The sequence below is a fragment of the Mustela putorius genome, unplaced genomic scaffold (assembly GCF_011764305.1).
Source record: "Mustela putorius furo isolate JIRA1106 unplaced genomic scaffold, ASM1176430v1.1 tig00003836_pilon_pilon_pilon, whole genome shotgun sequence".
In the NCBI taxonomy this organism is placed as follows: domain Eukaryota; kingdom Metazoa; phylum Chordata; class Mammalia; order Carnivora; family Mustelidae; genus Mustela; species Mustela putorius.
In genome coordinates this window covers 4096495-4115788 of record NW_025421989.1, presented here as the reverse complement: position 1 = coordinate 4115788, position 19294 = coordinate 4096495, and positions in this window count along the sequence as shown.

Genomic DNA, 19294 nt, shown 5'->3' with positions numbered 1-19294 from the left:
CCCATATGCAGTTTGAACTCATGACCATGTGATTAAGGTTGCATGAGATATCATCTGGGCCAGCGAGGCCCCCCTCATTATGGTTTTAATTTGCATTTCTGGAATAGCTAATAAAGTTGAGCATTTTTTTTCATGTTCTTATTTGCCATAGGTATCCCTTTTTCAGTGAAATGTCCTTGTGTATCTCCTGAACTTAGTTTCACTGGATTGTGTGCTTTTCACTGTTGTGTTTGGGGTTCTTTATATCTTCTAGATACAAGGGTTTTGTCAGATATAAAGTTTACAAATATTTTCTCCCACTCTATAGCTTGTCTTTTTACCCTTTAACAAGATCTTTCACAAAACCAAAGTTTTATAGTTTGGCCAAGACTCATTTATCAATGATTTCTTTTATGGCTCTTGCTTTTGGTGTCACACCTAAGAATAGTTTTATTTCTTCCTTTCTGATCTATCTGCCTTTTACTTTCTTATTGCACTAACTAGAACTTCCAGGAGTAATTTGGGTAAGATGATGAGAGTGTGCATTTTTGCCTTTTTCTCTATTTTAGGGAAAAACATTCAGGTTTGCACCATTAAGTATCCTGTTAGCAAGTATATAGCTGTCCTTTATGCAGTTGAGAAAGTTTCCCTCTATTTGTACTTTTCTGAGATATTTATCATGGATGGATGCCAGTCTGTCCTAAATTGATGTATTTAGCCCATTTACATCTAATATAATTTTTGATATGTTATTGCTTAATTAGGCCACTTTTTTCTTATCTGTTTTTTGTTTCTCTGTTTTCTATTCCTGCCTTTCTGTGGGATACTTGGGCTTTATTTTAGAAACTCATTTTTATTTTAGTATGTCTCTCTGTATAATTTTTGGTGGTTTCTCCAGATATTATATATTCATAACTATCACAGTGTACTGATGTCCCCATTTTATCAGTTTTAGTGAAGTATACAAACTTTGTTTCCCTTGTCCTCCCTTTTATAATTATCTCAAGTATTTTTTCAGCAGATGCTAAGAATGACATCAGACAATATTCTGGTTTTTGCTTCTACTCTCAAATATAATTAAAAAACTCAAGGAGGGAAAAAAACCACACACATTTACCCACATTTTTGCATATTGTATTATTTCCTTCCTGATATCGTAAGATGTCTTCTTTTACAATTTCCCGTTTATTTAGAGAATTTCTTTTAGCAGTATTTTGTTGTAGGCCTGCTATTGACAAATTATTTTAGATTTCCTTCATCTGAGAATGTCTCAATTACCCTTTTATTCCTGAAGGATATTTTCACTTAATATAGAATTCTGCATTGACAGGTTTTTGATTGTTTTTGTTTTTTGTTTTTTCCCTTTAATCATCTGAAAAATATTATGCCACTTTCAAGTTGAGGCCTCTATGGTTTCTGGTGAGAGATTTGCTGTCATTTGATTTTTTTTTTCACCCCATGGATAAGCATATTTTTGTTTTTTGGGGGGTGTTTTTAAATTTTTTAGCGTGTGTGTGTGTGTATATGGCTGCTTTCAGGGTTTTTCTTCCGCCATGTTTAGCTTACTTTCAGAAGTTTAATTAAGATATCTTGGTATGGATTTAATGGAGTTGCATCCTCTTTCATGTTCATGCAGCTTCTTGAATCAGTAGGTTTATGTCTCTTTTCAAACTGGAGAAATTTTCAGCCATTTTTTCTTTTTGGATTTGTTTAGCCCCTTGTACCTTATCCTGTGGAGACTTTGCCATTTTTGATCTCTCACATAGTATAGACAAAGAAAGAGTCTGGTATCTCTTGTTGGCTGCATCTGTGTGAATCTTATATGGTCCTCATACAGAAAATATTTTGCTATGTCTCCTTAGTCTTGTCTTGCTAATTTTTGAAGGCCTTAACGAATAAGATTGCTCATTAATTTCAGATGAATTTCAGAAAAAAAATTACTTGTTCCTGAAAATATCCATTGAAGGTTTTTACTGTCATTAGATAAATCTACAACATATCTGGAATTTTTTTCCAAATGGATATAATTAAAATATTCATACTTTGAATCCTGAAACATGATTTTTTTTTTTGTTTAAACAGGCCTTATTTTATATTGTTTAGTGAAGTTTTTAAAATTATTCTAGATAGGTTTTATATGTTTCCTTTTAAGGTTAGGTCTAGATTTTTTTTTAAATTTTTTATTTTTTATAAACATATATTTTTATCCCCAGGGGTACAGGTCTGTGAATCGCCAGGTTTACACACTTCACAGCACTCACCAAAGCACATACCCTCCCCAATGTCCATAATCCCACCCCCTTCTCCCAAACCCCCTCCCCCCAGCAACCCTCAGTTTGTTTTGTGAGATTAAGAGTCACTTATGGTTTGTCTCCCTCCCAATCCCATCTAGGTCTAGATTTTTGTTTGTTTGTTTGTTTTAATTTCTACTGGGATAGGCCCTTTTTAGATAATATTTTAAAACTAGTGTTTTTTGTATGTAGGAAAAATGTTGTGTTATTATATTTATTTTGTGTTATTATATTTATTTTGTAATCTATTTTATTAATATTTCTAAGGAATGTTTGTTTTTCAGTAGAATTCAATATTTTTTGGAATATTCTGTATACTTCCTACTACAGATTCCCAAAATTTAGCTACAAAAAAGGTTAACACATATACTGAAAGATGCCTAGTAAACATCATTACCCATTGTCAATAATTTTAGCAAATGCCACCTTTTACTTTCCCACCTGTTGATTCAAAGTTCACCTTATCATATTAAAGGCTTCGAGAAATCTTCCCTTAAACAGCCTTGCTTAACCTCCCTTAATTCAATGTTCTCCACTTATGAGTCATACATATCAAAAACTCCTAAGAAATGCATAGAAGTCTTGCATGAATTGTACTTAGGAGACAAAACATTTATCTTCTTAAAGTATAAAGAGATCTTACAAAGTAATATAAAGGTGAACCCCCAGTAACACAAGGGGAAACTCACAGAAATAATGCAAATGACCACCGCACCGTTTTCACCTGTCAAATTAACGAACCAAACCATGGTGGTATCTAGTTCCCTTTGTCTCTGACATTGCATTAGATGGAGTGCAAAGCATTGACTTGCAGTGAAATTTGAATTCTTTATAATTGCTTATAATTCTGGTTGCCCAGTCTAGGATGAGGAACCATCTGCCTTGCATTCTGCTCTATGATCAGTTTGCCTCGTCAATCTGTCAGCCCCGTTGCCTTAGCGGGGATCTCTCTGTTGTTACAATTCTATTTTCTGATGCCTGCCTGGATTGATTGCCTTCCAGAGGTCAAACGAACATATGGGTTATTTTACGGGTTAAAATGCCCAATGGGTGTTAAGATGGAAGTTTTGCAGCCCTCTGGGTGCACAGAACAGGTAGATGTAGATCATTTTCTAGCTATCAATATCATGAAAAAGGATTGTAAGAATTATAGAGAGATAAAGACAGCTTATAATTTCCTATTTGTGGTTGGAAATGATAGAGCTTTCTGGAGGAAACATCATGGTGCCAATTCAGAGCCCCCATTTTTTTTCTGAGCACCATTGGCCATGAACAGGATATACCCTTTCTGCCTTTCTGGAGGACAGTACATAAAGAGGTATAAAAATAGCCATGACCCTTGGCTCATAATTAATTACCCAGAAAAATATTCAGAGACATCAACCATAATTTAGGTCAAGACAATTCATAACCAAATTACCTAAAATAGCAAGGAGAATCTCCATGATGGTCAGTCTTAGGGAAATGATTATAAAATGTATAAACATGATAAAATATATAAATTATGATATAGGCAGAGGTTATATAATTATGTAGATCAGGGATCAGCAAACTCTTTCATAAGTAGCCAATTAATGAACATTTTATACTTTGAGGACCATATAGTTTCCATTACAATTACCTAACTACCGTTGTGGGGTATAAAAGACCATAGTCAATACATAAGTGAATGTCATGGCTCTGTTCCAATAAGACTTTATTTATGGACACTGAAAGGTTAATTTCATGTGTCATGAACAGTTATTCTGACTTTTCAAGACATTCTATTTCAGTATGAAACCTACTTTTAACATGTGGGCTATGTGTAAACAGGTGGTGGTCAATATTTGGCCCATGAGTTCTCCTTTATGGACTCCCAATATAACTAATAAAATCATGTTTTCAAATACTATTTTACATGAGAAAATGCTCACAACATAATACTAAATTTTGAAAAGAAAGGAGAATCTAAAACCGTTATTGTGTATGCCCCCATTTTGTTAAAAATAAGGAATATAAAAAGGACTGGAAAGAAATACCCCAAAGCATTAAAACGTTTTTCTCTGTAGGGTGGCCTTTGAGTGATTTTTATTCCCTTTGTGTCCTTTTCTTTGTTTGGTGAGTGTTTTGTAATGAGTGAGCATTATTTTTATAATAAGAAACACTACTTTGGAAAATGGTATTCTAAAAAAATTATTCTCAGGCTGGTTCTTTCTTCTGCTGTTTTAAGGATGCATTTTACGTATTTTGAACTTTATTTCCTTTTGATGTCATTTATTTCCTTCTTTCAAGGATGTTTGTCTTCTATTTTGAGAACATCCCTCATTCTTTCCATTTCTCTAGCTCCCTCCCCATGATCTTTCTCATGTATGGCATTTTTCAAAGTTCTATTTTGAGCCCAAAGGGAGAAAATATTAAACATATTCATTATATTGGAAATGAAGGTGGAACCGTATACAGTGCTTTCAAGCCTCACTGGTTTAATTTTAATGTTTTCTGAATCGAGATTTCTCAATGGTGTGACCATGACATTTTCAGTGGAAAATTTAATTGTACAAAAAATGGTTAAAAATAGAACTTTTTATAATGGACATTGAGTCATACTTAGACCACTGGACCAAGCTTTCCTTATCCTAGGGGCAGGAAGAATGGCTTTCTGCAGTTTTATAGGCTTTATGCCCGTTTCTCATTTTGCTCGTAAGGCACACCAGGACTACTCATCCATCCTGAGAAGATGGGTATTAAAAAGATCCCATCTTTTTAATGTGATCATCACTGACCTTCTGTAGAAGTTCTCTTATCACCTCTGCCAGGAAAAGGAAGCAACATGGGCACCAGGCTATGTGGCTCGCTTTATTCCAGACCCATCGGTGTCTCAATCCCACTCCTCTAGGGGAAGTCCCAGGAGAGTGTCTTTCACAGTCAGTCTGAGGATAGACTCATGGGTCAGACAGGTGTAACTGTCTTGAGGATCTTGAAGTGGTCTGTGGAATAACACAGCTCGTTAGTCCCCTCACAGATCTTTATGAGTACCTGTCTGGCAACACATTCTCTTCTAAGGATTAGAAATTCAGGAGTGGAGAAGGTAGATAATACACCTACCTGCCCTAGGCAAGCAGGCTCTCCAGAGTGGCCTGGAATGAACTGTAATCGATGAGGGAAGCCTGGGCTCAAAGCCAGAGAAAGAGGAGTCCGATTGGCATTGAGAGTTTGGGAACTCACATGAGTAGAAGAAATGGGCCACGGGTCCATGACTATGCCAGAAAAACTGTTGAGAGGATTGCAAATGAGGAAGGATGTCGGGAGTCCATTCTTGGTGGGAACCAGATAATGACCAGACACTTGGTATGGTGCTTGTTGGGAAAACCATGCATGTAGGTCCCCTACAGAATGGCCTAGTCCTGGGTCTTTTACGCCATTACAGAGGGGAAGGTAGGAAGGAGGAAACAATAGGGCTCTGCAGGGATAATGTTCATTCCACAGGGTTTATACCACGTCACCCCGTACCGTGTGCTAGGCCTTCCTTAGCACTTTGTATGGACTTTCTTATTGAGTTGTCCAGACAACCATATGGGCTCAGTACTGGCTTTACCCCCTCTGTATAAGTCAGGGTTGGCCAGAGAAGTAGAACAAATAGGAGAGATGGAGGTGTGCGTGCATGGAGGAGTGGGTGGGTAGGTGGACAGATGAATGGATAGATAGATTTATTATAGGAATTGGCCCACATAGTGATGGAGGCAGGGAAGTCCCATGATCTGCTGTCCACAAGCTGGAGAACCAGGCGCTATGGTCTCAATGTAGGAAATTCATATATTGAAATCCTAACCACCAATGTGTTAGATTAGGAGGTGTGATCTTTGGGAGGTGATTAGGTCCTGAGGACAGAGCCCTCATGCGTGGGATTTGTGTCCTTATCAAGGAAAAATTACAGAGCCCCCTCACCCCTCTGCCACATGAGAATACAGCAAGAAGGCTCAAACCATGCACTACAAAGAGGGCTCTCAGCAGAACTCCGTCATGCTTGGACTTGGAACTCCCACAACTGAGAAATAAAAATTTTGTTACTTATACCCAGTTTGCACTATTTTGTTAGAGCAGCCTGAAGGACTAAGACCCTAGGCAGTGTACTTCAGTCTGAGTCCTAAGGCCTGAGAATTCCGAGCACTGGTACCCAAGGGCAGGAGCACATGGGTGTCTCAGCTCAACAGAGGGAATGAATTTCGTCTCCTTTGCCTTTGTGTCCTACCCAGGGCCTCAGTGCAGTGGGTGGTGACCAGTCCCATTGGTGTGGGGCACATGTTTCCTTCAGTCTATGGATTCGAATCCTAATCTCTTCCAGAAACACCCTTGCGCAGATACCCAGAAGTAGTGTCACCAGCTCTCTGAGCATCCCTTAGTTCAGTCATGTTGACACAGGATGTCAGACCATCCTGGACCTGAAAAACAAACACTTAGTCTTGTTCACACAACTTGGTTAACCAGAACCCACGTCTACTATGGCCACTCTGACCCATGCAAAGTAAGAACAAGATAGCCCATGACTTTGTGGTGTGAATCATACACTCTCTCAATCCCATTTCTCCATCAACATATATTTCGGTCCAATCTATTGATCTTAACTTGTTACTACGTGACAAGTGTGAATGGTAGTGATGCTATTTATTTAATGCTGAAATGTCTCATTAAAAAAGGCCTGTCCCAGTGGCATAACGACCTCTACATTAAAAATAAGGGAGAACAACTATAAGAAGGAAGGCAGAGAAGAATATACTTTTGCCCATGAAGCTTGCCTACCTTAATGGAGAAGCTTACTGGAATTGTAAAATGAGCAATGATTTCCAATTGCAGCTTTGCAGAGAGGGTCTTTCCTGACCTTGGTAATTTTGCCTTGATAGAAGTTTAAATTGATGTAGGAATTGACATGAACCATGGTCATGAATATAAAGCTTCCACCGGAGTGCAACTGGGATGAATTTCATCCCTGCCAAGAGTAGCCTCTCGTGACTCCCATCCTGAAGAACGTTTGCAGGGTCTTTCATTTAATAGGAGAGATGTGTTCCGCTGGAGTCTTAGCAAACCAATCATGTCCAAATCTACTGCGTCCAAGGGCTGAGGCTTGGCCATGAAATCATCATCAACCCACAGGGGTCACCTTTCTTCCTTTCAGTCTCAGTGCTTATGAGCATTCAGGACAATGAAAACCTTAGTGGGCTGCAGTTGCCCAGAACCTCCAGGACTCAGAAGAAAGAAAATCAAATCTCCACGCCCAACCCGGAAACTGGCTGACAGCTGGGAGTGGAATGTATTCACTCCCACTGGGTGACAAGAAGGACAGCTACATAAGTGCAAGTGTTCTCTCCCCTTACATAATATAGTAAGTTCCTTGATGTGGAATCCGGCTTGACGGTGCTCCCTAAAATACTTTTCATTGCCTTGCAGTTGGATCCGCCAATTTCCTGTAAGTCACCTAAAAAACCTAGATGAATCCTCCATCAATAAAGAAAATGCAGCCACACAAAAGGGACAAGGAGAGGAAACCTTTTGTCAGCCTCACATTGAGCTTTTGGCTACTTCCTTCTGAACTGATGCCCGGGCTTTGTGGACATCCAGGGTTTGCAGATTGTTCAACAAGAAGGGCCTTGGGTTGCCATGGCAAAACGGGAAGCATCCACAATGTCACAGAACTCGTTGGCAGTTCTCTGGTAAACAAAGCCGTTAAGGCCAGCGTTTTTGCCAACAGAAGTCACGTGTGTGTTATGGAGTCAAACCTCTTAAAGCTGAGGACAGCGTCCTAATGCAAACGAAAGAAACTGACCAAGAAAGAAAGAAAGAAAAGAAAAGAGAAGAGAAGAAAAGAAAGGAAGGAGAGAGGGAAGGAAGGAGAATGAGAAAGAGAAAGAAAAGAGAGAAAGAAGCAGGAGAGAAAGTTAAAGACAAAGAGAAAGAAAGAGAGCAAAAGGAAAAATGAGAAAGAGAAAGAAAAAGAAAGAAAAGGAAGAAAGGAAGAAAAGAAAGAAAGAAAGAAAGAAAGAAAGAAAGAAAGAAAGAATGAATGAATTAAGTCCAAAGAGAAAAATTACCTATGCATTTAGGGGTCAACATATTCCATGCGATAGGTTCTCAACAGGGTTCCCCCCATGGACATTGGACAAAGTCAGGAGTCATTTTTGGTTGTCGCAGATGAAAGGCATCACAGGGAGAAGGTGATGGTGGTACTAGTTGGTAACAGTATAATGCATTAGACCACTCCCTACCAAAAAAAAAAAAAAAAAAACCACCCCACTACTCAGCCTCAAACATCAGTAACACTGAGACTGGAAAACCCTGCTGTCTGCAAAGAAGAGCTTTTCATGAGACTGTCCGTAAGAAGTCTGATCTGTGAAAATCTCTTCCCTGGGAATCCATGCCACAGGGGCCAAAAAGACTTTCAGCTGGGAAAAAAAAAAAAAAGAGAGAGAGAGAGAGAGAACAAATTAAAAGAAAAGAAAAGAAAAGAAAATGTTGCCGTGATGTCAACTCCCAGTATAGTACAAAGGCTCCTGAAAGATTTTGCTAGACTGAAGACACACAAAACCTGCTAAGATACAGAGTCAACTGAATGGCCCACCTTACAAGGACACAGGCCAATCTTTTTTTTTTTTTTTTAATTTTTAAGATTTCTAAAAATTTCTTTTCAATGTACCAGAATTCTTTGTTTATGCACCACACCCAGTGCTCCATGCAATACGTGCCCTCCATAATACCTACCACCAGGCTCATCCAACCTCCCACCCGTAAGAAGTCTGGTGGTGTCTGATAGCCATTTGTATGTCTTCATTGGAGAAGATATACAAATGGCTATCGGACACCTTCAAAACCTTCAGATTGTTTTTCAGAGTCCATAGTCTCTCATGGTTCATCTCCCCCTCCAAGTATGATGCCTCCATCAGAAAAGATGAATATCCAACTTTTGCATCAACATGGACGGGACTGGAGGAGATTATGCTGAGTGAAATAATTCAGGCAGAGAGAGTCAATTATCATATGGTTTCACTTATCTGTGGAGCATAAGAAATAACACAGAAGACATGGGGTGATGGAAAGGACACAGGCCAATCTTTGGGCTCCAATCAGTTGATAATATATGTCTATCTCTGAAGGTCCCTTGTGGGATCCGAGAAGGAACACGTGGGTGTTGAGCTTGTGTTTGAGGAGGGAAGCTTCCAGACAAGAGCCAGGCTGAGACTGCAGGTAATTGGTCTGATAAGCCCTGTGAACCTCTTCCGATGGGCTTATCTCGGTACTCACCATCAGTGTGGGACACGTCTGGGTGACAGCAGCCACTTAGCCTGGGATCACAGCCCTGCAGGATGGTCATCTCCAGTGATTTCTGCACGATGACTCATGTCTGTGTCATGTGGCTCGATGCTGCGTTTCCTGATGCCCTTGTCACACTTCCCATGCACACCGTGATGGGACATCTTCTCTTCAACCTTGCACAGACCCACGGTCATCATCTGGCCACTGTCTCAACCCTTTGACTGAGAGCCTGTTGGTTCATGAGGGCTCCGCTTTAATAAAGGCAGATGAATGCTCCTCCAGAATTTGATCTGCAAATCTCCTTTTCTCTGTGAGAATTGAGTAGAAACGTGGTAGAAAATCAATGGTGGGTTTTGTCTCCCTCTCGTATGGCACATCGTTTCATATCACCTTGGTTGGATGAAGAATGCTGTGCTAAATTTCTCCTTTGGCTGCTAGCCAAGCAAAGGATGAGCTTGTTTTTGGTGTTTACGCTCACCTTATTACTATTTAACCAAGATGGCTTGACACTGTGATTTTTTTTTTTTTGGTAAATTGATTGATATGTCTATTTTTATTTTATCTATTTTTAAAATTTTTTATTTTTTCAGCGTAAAAGTATTCATTATTTTTGCACCACACTCAGTGCTCCATGCAATCTGTGCCCTCTCCAATACCCACCACCTGGTACCCCAACCTCCCACCCCCCCCCCCCCCCTACCCCTTCAAAACCCTCAGATTGTTTTTCAGAGTCCATAGTCTCTCATGGTTCACCTCCCCTTCCAATTTCCCCCAACTCCCTTCTCCTCTCTAACTCCCCATGTCCTCCATGCTATTTGTTATGCTCCACAAATAAGAGAAACCATATGATCATTGACTCTCTCTGCTTGACTTATTTCACTCAGCATCATCTCTTCCAGTCCCATCCATGTTGCTACAATAGTTGGATATCCATCCTTTCTGATGGAGGCATCATACTCCATAGTGTATATGGACCACATCTTCCTGATCCATTCGTCCGTTGAAGGGCATCTTGGTTCTTTCCACAGTTTGGTGACCATGGCCATTGCTCCTATAAACATTGGGGTACAGATGGCCCTTCTTTTCACTATATCTGTATTTTTGGGGTAAATACCCAGTAGTGCAATGGCAGGGTCATAGGGAAGCTCTATTCTTAATTTCTTGAGGAATCTCCACACTGTTCTCCAAAGTGGCTGCACCAACTTGCATTCCCACCAACAGTGGAAGAGGGTTCCCCTTTCTCCACATCCTCTCCAACACATATTTCTCTGAGAAGTCAGTGTATGGCATCCGCCATCTTTAAGGTGACACAATCATTTATGAAACCATTTCATGGGAAATTGTGCCTCTCAGTAAATCCCTCTCAGGAACGGAGAAAATAGCCCTTGATTATGCTCAAAGTGACTGTCCTAGAACACACAAGTGGTTTCCATCTTGGGAATCGACTACATCTTACTGGAAGGCTACAAGCCGTTGGTGGAAGGATGGGTTGTCATTGGAGAGCCATCACATCGAGTGGGATGCTAGTCCATAGAACTCAGAAAGATGGTTGTACAGCCTTACTGGTTCAAAACCGGTCCCACCTGGTATCATTTCAGAAGTTGCTGCTTATTGTCACCAGAACTTCTACTTTAGGGACTAACAGACATATTTAAATCACTTCACATTGTTTTCCTGAGGAGTGACGGGGAGCCCTGTCATTCATGTTCTAATGTAATGTATGTGACTTGGAGAAGCTACCATCTCCTTGTTCAGATTTTAGAATTTGCATAACCTTGTTCAGAATTTAGAATTTGCAGATCAAGGCAGAAGCTGTAACCCCTTGTGTCTCTTGCAACGATGGTTATGATACTTATCCTTTCTCCTTGAGTTTTGGTCCAGTCAATACGGTTCATGTCTGTTGTTGATGAAAGTTGGCTTCCCCAGTCTACTCTCTGACTGGTCCCTTCATCCAGGCTGATCTCAATGCACATGTCAATGCATATTTCTACCTCATAGTTCATTTTAGCAGCTTTCTCCTTAACCTATGGACTCCTGTAAGGCTTGCTTTTTTGTTCTGCTGCTCCATCATTTCTTGAACCTTGGCTAGACATCCAACTTTTTCCCCCAACACTAACTTCTGAGTATTTTGGGGAGATTGGTCTCTACCACTTCATAGCTTACATGTACCCTAATGCCATCTGCAATCCTGACCGATCTGTGGCCCTTCTGTGCTCTGGTGCCCAATTCTCATCTCCTTTTGTTCAGGGCACTCTTTGCCGCCCTGTTTTTATCCCAGCAGAAGGGATCCACGACGTCAGAGAGAAGAGAGAAGCTGTGGGGATGAGTTGCTTCATGCTCCACCACTATAGTTGTCCTTGTAGAATCTGCTGGGATGATCCTCTTAATGCTTTGCCACTGTGCCTGTCCGTGTAGACTCCGTTCCTCAGCGCTTTGCTGCTATGCATTATCCTTTCCATGACCGTGGCTATTTCCCCCTTCCGCCCTCCCCTCTGATCCCATGCATGAATGATCCGTCCTTTGGTGAAATAACTTGAGTAGAGAGAGAGAGAGAGAGAGAGAGAGAGGAAAACCTTCACGCCAGGTCTGCGGAAGGAGAGGGCTGGAAACGGGAAGGCAAAGTATGGACCACCCTCCTAGGAATATCGATGGGAGAAAAAGACTGAAAAACTGAACCAGGTAGAGAAGAAGTGGGACGGAGAGAGGGTGTAAGTCGCACAGCTGATAATCATAATTCTTTTCCACACCTCTAGTGAGGCTGCAAAAGCACCCATCGCTCTTCTGCCTAAGTGCTCAGCTAAATTCCTCCTGCCGTAAAAATATCTTGCATAATTTATGGGTTTTCACACTTAAAATATCATTCATACAAACACAGAGATTTCTGAGGTAAAGTGCAAGAAGAAAGAGTCACCGAAGCATGGCTGATAATGAGTTTTATATTTCTGACATCTCTCTGAGTGTGATGAAAGCTTGTATTTATATCTTGAAAAATGATGGCAAAGCCCTCAAAGAGCTTCTCCCTAACGAATTTGGGCTCCATGCTATTTTATTTCTTTTCCTTCCTTTTCCTTTTTGCTTTTAAAGAAAGCATTCAATGTTTCCATTGCTCAAGTATTGATGAGCAGGCTGTTTACTAAATAAACTCGTAGAATGTGCGGCTGAGGAGGTAATTATGAAAACATGACTGGGGACCAAAATATTCCTCTCTCGCAGGCGGCTGTGATGTCTTCAGTGGAGACCAGAGACTTTGCACGGGGATTTGCCAAGTGAGTTACATAAGGGACTCCACGTACAGACCTGATGGAGAAAGGCAGAAGTGGCTTCTGCCTTTTCTCTCCGTGGGTGAAGGACGGGGTCTTCTTTGCTGTGCGTTTTCAGCAGTCGTGGCACCCTTACGGTTTTGTCAGTCAACTGAAACATTCCCAGGGTGTTGTTGACTCTGGCAAGCAATCAGACTCTAACTCCCCTTTAGGTCTCCCAGCTGAAGTAGTTACTGAGTTAATTACCAAACCACAATTGATTTAAGCAGGTGCCCCTGTGCTGCCTACAGCGCATCTTATCGTTGGGATGGAAACCTCCAATGGTTTCCTTGACATTTTAATTTAATTGTTTCTTTGAGTAAAATGCAAGACCCCACCATCCTGATGGAAGGAACCAGTCGTCAGAGATGCCAGCAGATAAATGCATCTGCCCCAACACAGCCAGTCAGCCACACTCATGGGGCACTTAGCATGTGGAAAATACTGTGTCTGTGTGTTGGGGGTCTTTAGGGAAACATTGAATGGGGACCTCAGATGTTGGCCATCCTTGGGAACATCACACACACACACACACACACACCTTTCAGCCAAAGCACTGTTTCCAAAGGGTACAACTCAACCACCTCAAACCTTCTGGTGAAGAACAAAGTACCTATGTGCTGACAGGCATAGCAGGGGACAGCCCAAGCCCCCCGTGAGATTCAGTTGCTGAGACCGTCTTCCGTCTGATGAAACCATTCTCTGCAGCGTGACTCCTTCACACCTTTGACATCTGGGAAGCATAGACCGAGCCTTTACAGAGCTCAAGCATGGGGAGAGGCAGAAGGAGAGGAAGAAGGAGAAGCAGACTGCCCAGTGAGCATGGAACTTGATGCAGGGCTTGACCCTGGGACCCTGAGATTATGACACGAACCAAAGTCAGAGGCTTAACCAACAGAGCCACCACCCAAGCGCCTCCAATCCGAGCCTTTCACATGCAAATGACTCAGCATTCCAACAGGACACCTGTGCCCCTTTTCCATGAACAGCCTTGAACTTGTCCGGCCCCTCAAGGGCAGGAACCCAAGCTGCAAACATCACCCAAGGACTCTGCTGTTGCCTTTGCATACGGTCACGGTGCTGAGTACATCCCATTGAACGGGACTTACTTTAGACTCGGTTCAGGTTACTATCGATGGCCACCACTTCATAATCAAACCTCATGCCTTGGGGCAAACATCATCCCTGGAAGGGAAGGAAAAAAAAATGAATGAACTTCCTCACTGTGGGCCATGACCAGATTTTGAAGGCAACATTCACTGTACAGTGAGAGGGTACCCACGTGAGAGACGAACCTAGGAGCTCAACCTACTCATTTCCTCCCAGATCACGGGAATCTGATTTTTCAGTGGCTTGTTAAAGAAAGCAGATGTGTGGCTGCACAGTTATCTTACAAAAAGGACCACTTCCCATATCGTAAGCAAAGGCATCAAGGAAGCAAAATATTTGGCAGCTGTCCCGTGAAACTCATGAAGGTCCGTTGGCTCTTTCAGAAACCTCCGCTGTCCAGTATTTATTAAGTGTCCACCACTAGGTTCTTTGCATCTGGAGAATGTCCTCCACGAGTCCACTTTCCACGTGCCCCGTAACGCAACGTCACATCCTGTTCTCTCCTAGCAAGAGCGTCACGGTTCCTGCCTCCACACCCATCTCTCTGGGCTCCCTGGTCCTTCCCTCAGATTAGCTCTGTCCACCCCCACCCCCCACCAAAGTCCCTATTCCTGGGTCAACATCCCTTTCCAACGCAAAGACAGAGTTGTCATTTTTAGGAATGACTCTCCCTGCTTTCTCACATCTCCTGGAAGACGATCTTTACGTGCAGGCTTTCTTTCCTCCCGTCTCTGGGGAACACAGGACCAGAGACGAGAATCTCCCCATGTGCTCTGCAAACTCCGTCAGATCTCATGGTGGCCTGCGTCTTTCCCCTCCTCTCCCTTACCACCAACCTTTCCAAGAACAGAGCACGTATAAATGAATGAGTTCTCTGTGCGTCTCCACATGCTTGCCAAAGATCATCAATCAGTATCGTTCCAAATTTAGCATATCCACTGCTGGGCAAACATTCGCAAGACTGTCTTCGCTCCCGCTTAGGATTTCGCCTCCTGCAAATCCCTTAAAGCCACTGGCATCTGCTTTCCGAATTCACTCCTTTTTCAGTTCGAGGTGCCTTCAAGGTCGGTCCTCAGTGACCTTATAAACACACCTTCATAACATCTTTGAGGTCCTATCTCTACTTGGTCTCCGTGAATGCATTATTACAGAATGCACACGTTAAAAAACAAGCAAACAAAAATTAAAAAAAAAAAATCCAAGTTGTTTTCTCTTTTTTCTTTCCATTTTATTTTATTTCTTTTCAGTGTCCCCAAATTCTTTGCTGAAGCACCACACCCAATGTCTTCTTTCCTTTTTTTTTTTTTAAGGAGTGGATAGTTTCAAACGAACCTCAGTTGTTTAAACAACACACTCTTCTAGGACTTTTGTATATGTGGAAGGTCTGGCTACAGAGGCAAATTCAGGCCTCTAAGAGAGAGTGAACAATGAGTCTGTTCAGTGCTGTCTGGCACAATCTCACCTTGCTCTGTATTTCAGGAGTGGGTGCCTAGAAGATGACTGATTGTGCTCAGAGAAGTTATTTTGTCAGCCATAAGATAGTTGTATAATAAGGCTCTGTGTCAAACCTTTATGGTTGAACATAAAAAAAAAAAAAAAAAAAAGAAAAAGAAAACTTGCAGGAAACCCAAGAATCATTCAGATCCACAACCAAAAACAAATGTGGTGAACGTAGGGTCATTCACACCTTCACAGAGTTCCTACTGGGTCCTGACCCTTGAAAGGGGGACCCAAGGGAAGTGATCACGTTCCCATAAACCTGCAGACTGTTATTGATGAGGTCCCCACGCTGTCAAAGAGATAAATCCCAACATCGAGAGGTAACCTTCCAACAACAGAGGAGACAGTTATTTTTCCCTACAAGGTTTCTTCCACCTTTGTCAGTATGCTGAACCGAAGGACACGTAATAACTTAAAATGATTTCCATAGACCATCTTCACACACATTTTTCTCTTATGTTCTCGGCGGCACGTTCTGCAGACTTCAAGACGTGAGTCTAAAAATAAAGACGCACAGAGATTCAATCACTACTATTCTTTTATTTAAAGCTCTGGACAATTACCGAGGGGAAAAAAAAAACCCCAGGGGATGAAAAATAGAGATTAGAAAAATCGAATAAGAAAGTCATTATGTACAATACATCATTTGGTATATGGTGCTTCATGATCTTGAATTTTAATAATGAGTCAGAGAATAGTTAGGATTTTTACTGAGTATTATGATCCCGTAAAATTATTCCCATCAGGGCATTTTCATAAGTACCTCAAAGATTAAATTGATATTTAAATATACCTTTCTAAAGCAGATATTATTTCCTGTATTTCCAGAAACGATTATGGTTGTCTAATTAACATTAGCCAATGATCAATATGGTCATAATTAATTAGAAAATTTTCTAAAATAATGCATGCAGATAATTGGGCAACAACAGAGTAATGTCTACTCGTACCCAAAGAGTATTTAAATATTGACAAGAGTCTCATGCATATGTATGTAACTGAAAAGGTCAAGATAGTGTGGCACTGTACTTCTGGAGAATAAGGTTGAAAAAAATGCATGTGATGCCCTTCTCCAGCCCGTGGGTCTAGCACATAAACTCCAGCAAAATGCTGCCTATGTACTGAACCCAGGGCAAAACGTACTGTCCTACTCTGGGCATCATTAATTCATTTATTTTTTTTCATGCATGCATTCAAAAAAAGTGTATGTTGACTAAGGTACTGTGCTAAAGAATGATCCATGAAATACCCAGCCCCTTGCCCCAAAACCACTTATCGTCCCAAAGAGGAAATAGAGAAATAAGTGTGTGGCACCAAGAAAAATTAGATAAATTTTTAAAGAGAGTCAGAAGCAGGAGCTCCTCATGTCCCCCTGGTACAACAGTGGGTTGTGATTGGAGAAGGCTAGGAGAAGTCAGACTTGGGGATGACTTGAGACATCAAGTTGGATTAGAAAGACAGTGTGGGCACTGCCAAGTGCAACGGGAAATAGCGTGTCTGATGAGCCAGAAACTTCTGAAGTCACAGCCCCAGGGGTCTGTCCTGAGTGAGGATCCTGCCCCTCTCTGTGGAAATGTGCAGAGGAGTCAATGTTGGCTCAGCAAAAAGGCCATGAGGGATCACCCCCCAACCCTCTTCTTTGGAATATTCAAGTTCAATATGGAATCTCTTGTCTGCATTCATGATAGAGTTGAAACTGTTGTAGCATAACCGTGTTCTTCTGAGACCCTTGAGAGCTATTTACATCCAACGTGCTGAATGTCTGAGCTGATTCTCAAACAACGAGCAGTAAACCACCTAATGAACGAGGCTTGGAAAGGTTGTGCCAGGCAGATGGGCCAGCGATGCCAAGGCATGGGATCCTGAAGGAGTAACTTCATATCGTTTCTTTGGCTGGGTGGGAGTCATCAAATTATGGACCAGGGAGCTAAGAATGGTGTTCACATCTTTAAATGGCTGGAAAAAAAAAGTAAAAAAGAGGATAATATTTTGTAACACATGAAAATTACATAAACTTCAAGTCTCAGTATCCATAATGACATTTTATTAGAACACAGCCCTGCCCAGCACGTAGGCAGTATTCCTTACATCTGTGGCTACATTCACGCTCCGGTGGCAGAGCTGTCGTGATAATGACCGTAGGGCCCACAAAGCTGAAAATGTTTTACAGAAAACATTAGCAGACCCCCGCACTACATCTGAGAAGGAGGTGGGCGGGCGGAGGATGTGCTGAGCTAGAAAGGCGGGATCCAGAGGACAAAGAATCTTGCATGTCATACCAAGAATTTGGATGTTATTCTGTGCCAGTTGGAAACCATTGAAAAATTCTCAGCAGGGAAATGAGTGCATTGGAGAAAGTGTGCATGTTAGGAGGCTCACTTGGGTGGCCATGCGAATCAGGAACTAAAGAGCCACAGCAGATGGAATTAGGAGGCTGTTGCAGTCATCCCGGTGAGAGCAAAGGAGGGTTAGAACGTGGGCAGGGACAGCATGGAAGGAAACAACACATTGAGAAAAGAGAATGTTGCATAGTCCCAGAATAATTTCGTGTATTGGCAGATGGTATCATCATCTTCCAATTACCTGGACCATCTTGAATACTTGTCTGATTGTTGCAGCTTCGAGAATTTTCCCTTCTAAGATTGGGTTGGAGACCCACAATGGGTCAGAGACCCATTCACGTTGCTTTGGGACTCACTTCCGCATGCCGAAGGTGCTCACCGCTAACACCCCCGATGACCAGCTTGGAGTGGCTTTCTTGCCGTCGCAACTCATGTGGGCCAAGGACAGGATAAGCCAAAAGTGCTAAGGAGTTGTTGACCTTCTAAGCACCCTTCAGACAATGACAAATGGGCAGTAGCTGCTTCAAGACTCAAGCTGCCTCACCTATCAGGTGGGATCATTCTGAAGGGTGGCTCTCAATGTTCCCAAACAGCACTTGACCTTTTTGCCCACTGGGGTGACTCACCACTTACTGGTTTCCTTTCCTGCTCTGTCCAACTTCCCACTCTCCCTCTGATCCTCTTAAGCACAATAAACTATCTGTATGTACTCCGATTCCTGTCTCAGACACTGTTTCTCCTAGAACCCAACCTAAGATATATTATCAATATGTCTCTTCATTCATGATGTACGATAACCTTGGAAAAAATTTTAACACAGTTATCATGTCCTGCCGACATGATAGTCTTTCCATGCCTATGAATAATTTTACCAACTTCAGCAAGATAGCATGATGAAGTTAATGACATACCCAGAGTCTCTCTTTCCATACACTCCCCACCACTTATGCCAGCCTACAAATCCAAGTTCTCTAACCTGGTTTTAGACTAAAAATAGTCAAGTTTTAAATTGACCCTCACTTCCAAAACCATAGCCTTGAAGATGACGGGTCAGTGGAGGCCTCACAATGGTCTAACACACAGGATCCAGGAAGGTACTTGGGGGTCAGGGTCAGGGTGGTGTCAAACAACTGAGTTTTGCCAGGGTTAGAGGTGGGCTGGCTGTGGTTGGCAAGCATGTGTGCTCAGATGGTGGCCTGATCTCCACACCCCCAAACCAAGGTTTGGGCACAGATCTATCTCATCTCGTAGTCCACTAGATAGTTGAGAACATGTATCTGGAGCAAAAAGAAGGACTTCTGTTTCAGATGTAGATTGGAAGTCCTCATTTTTCTGAGTCTGATGGACCCAGGAGCAAAGAGACACATCACTGTGAAAGAATGGAGATATTCCATGAGTCTGTGTTGATGAAGACCCAAGAGTCACCCTTACACAGGTAGGACCAGCCCCATTTACCAGAGCTGGCATCGTATGTTGCCCTCCTACGCCATTCTAG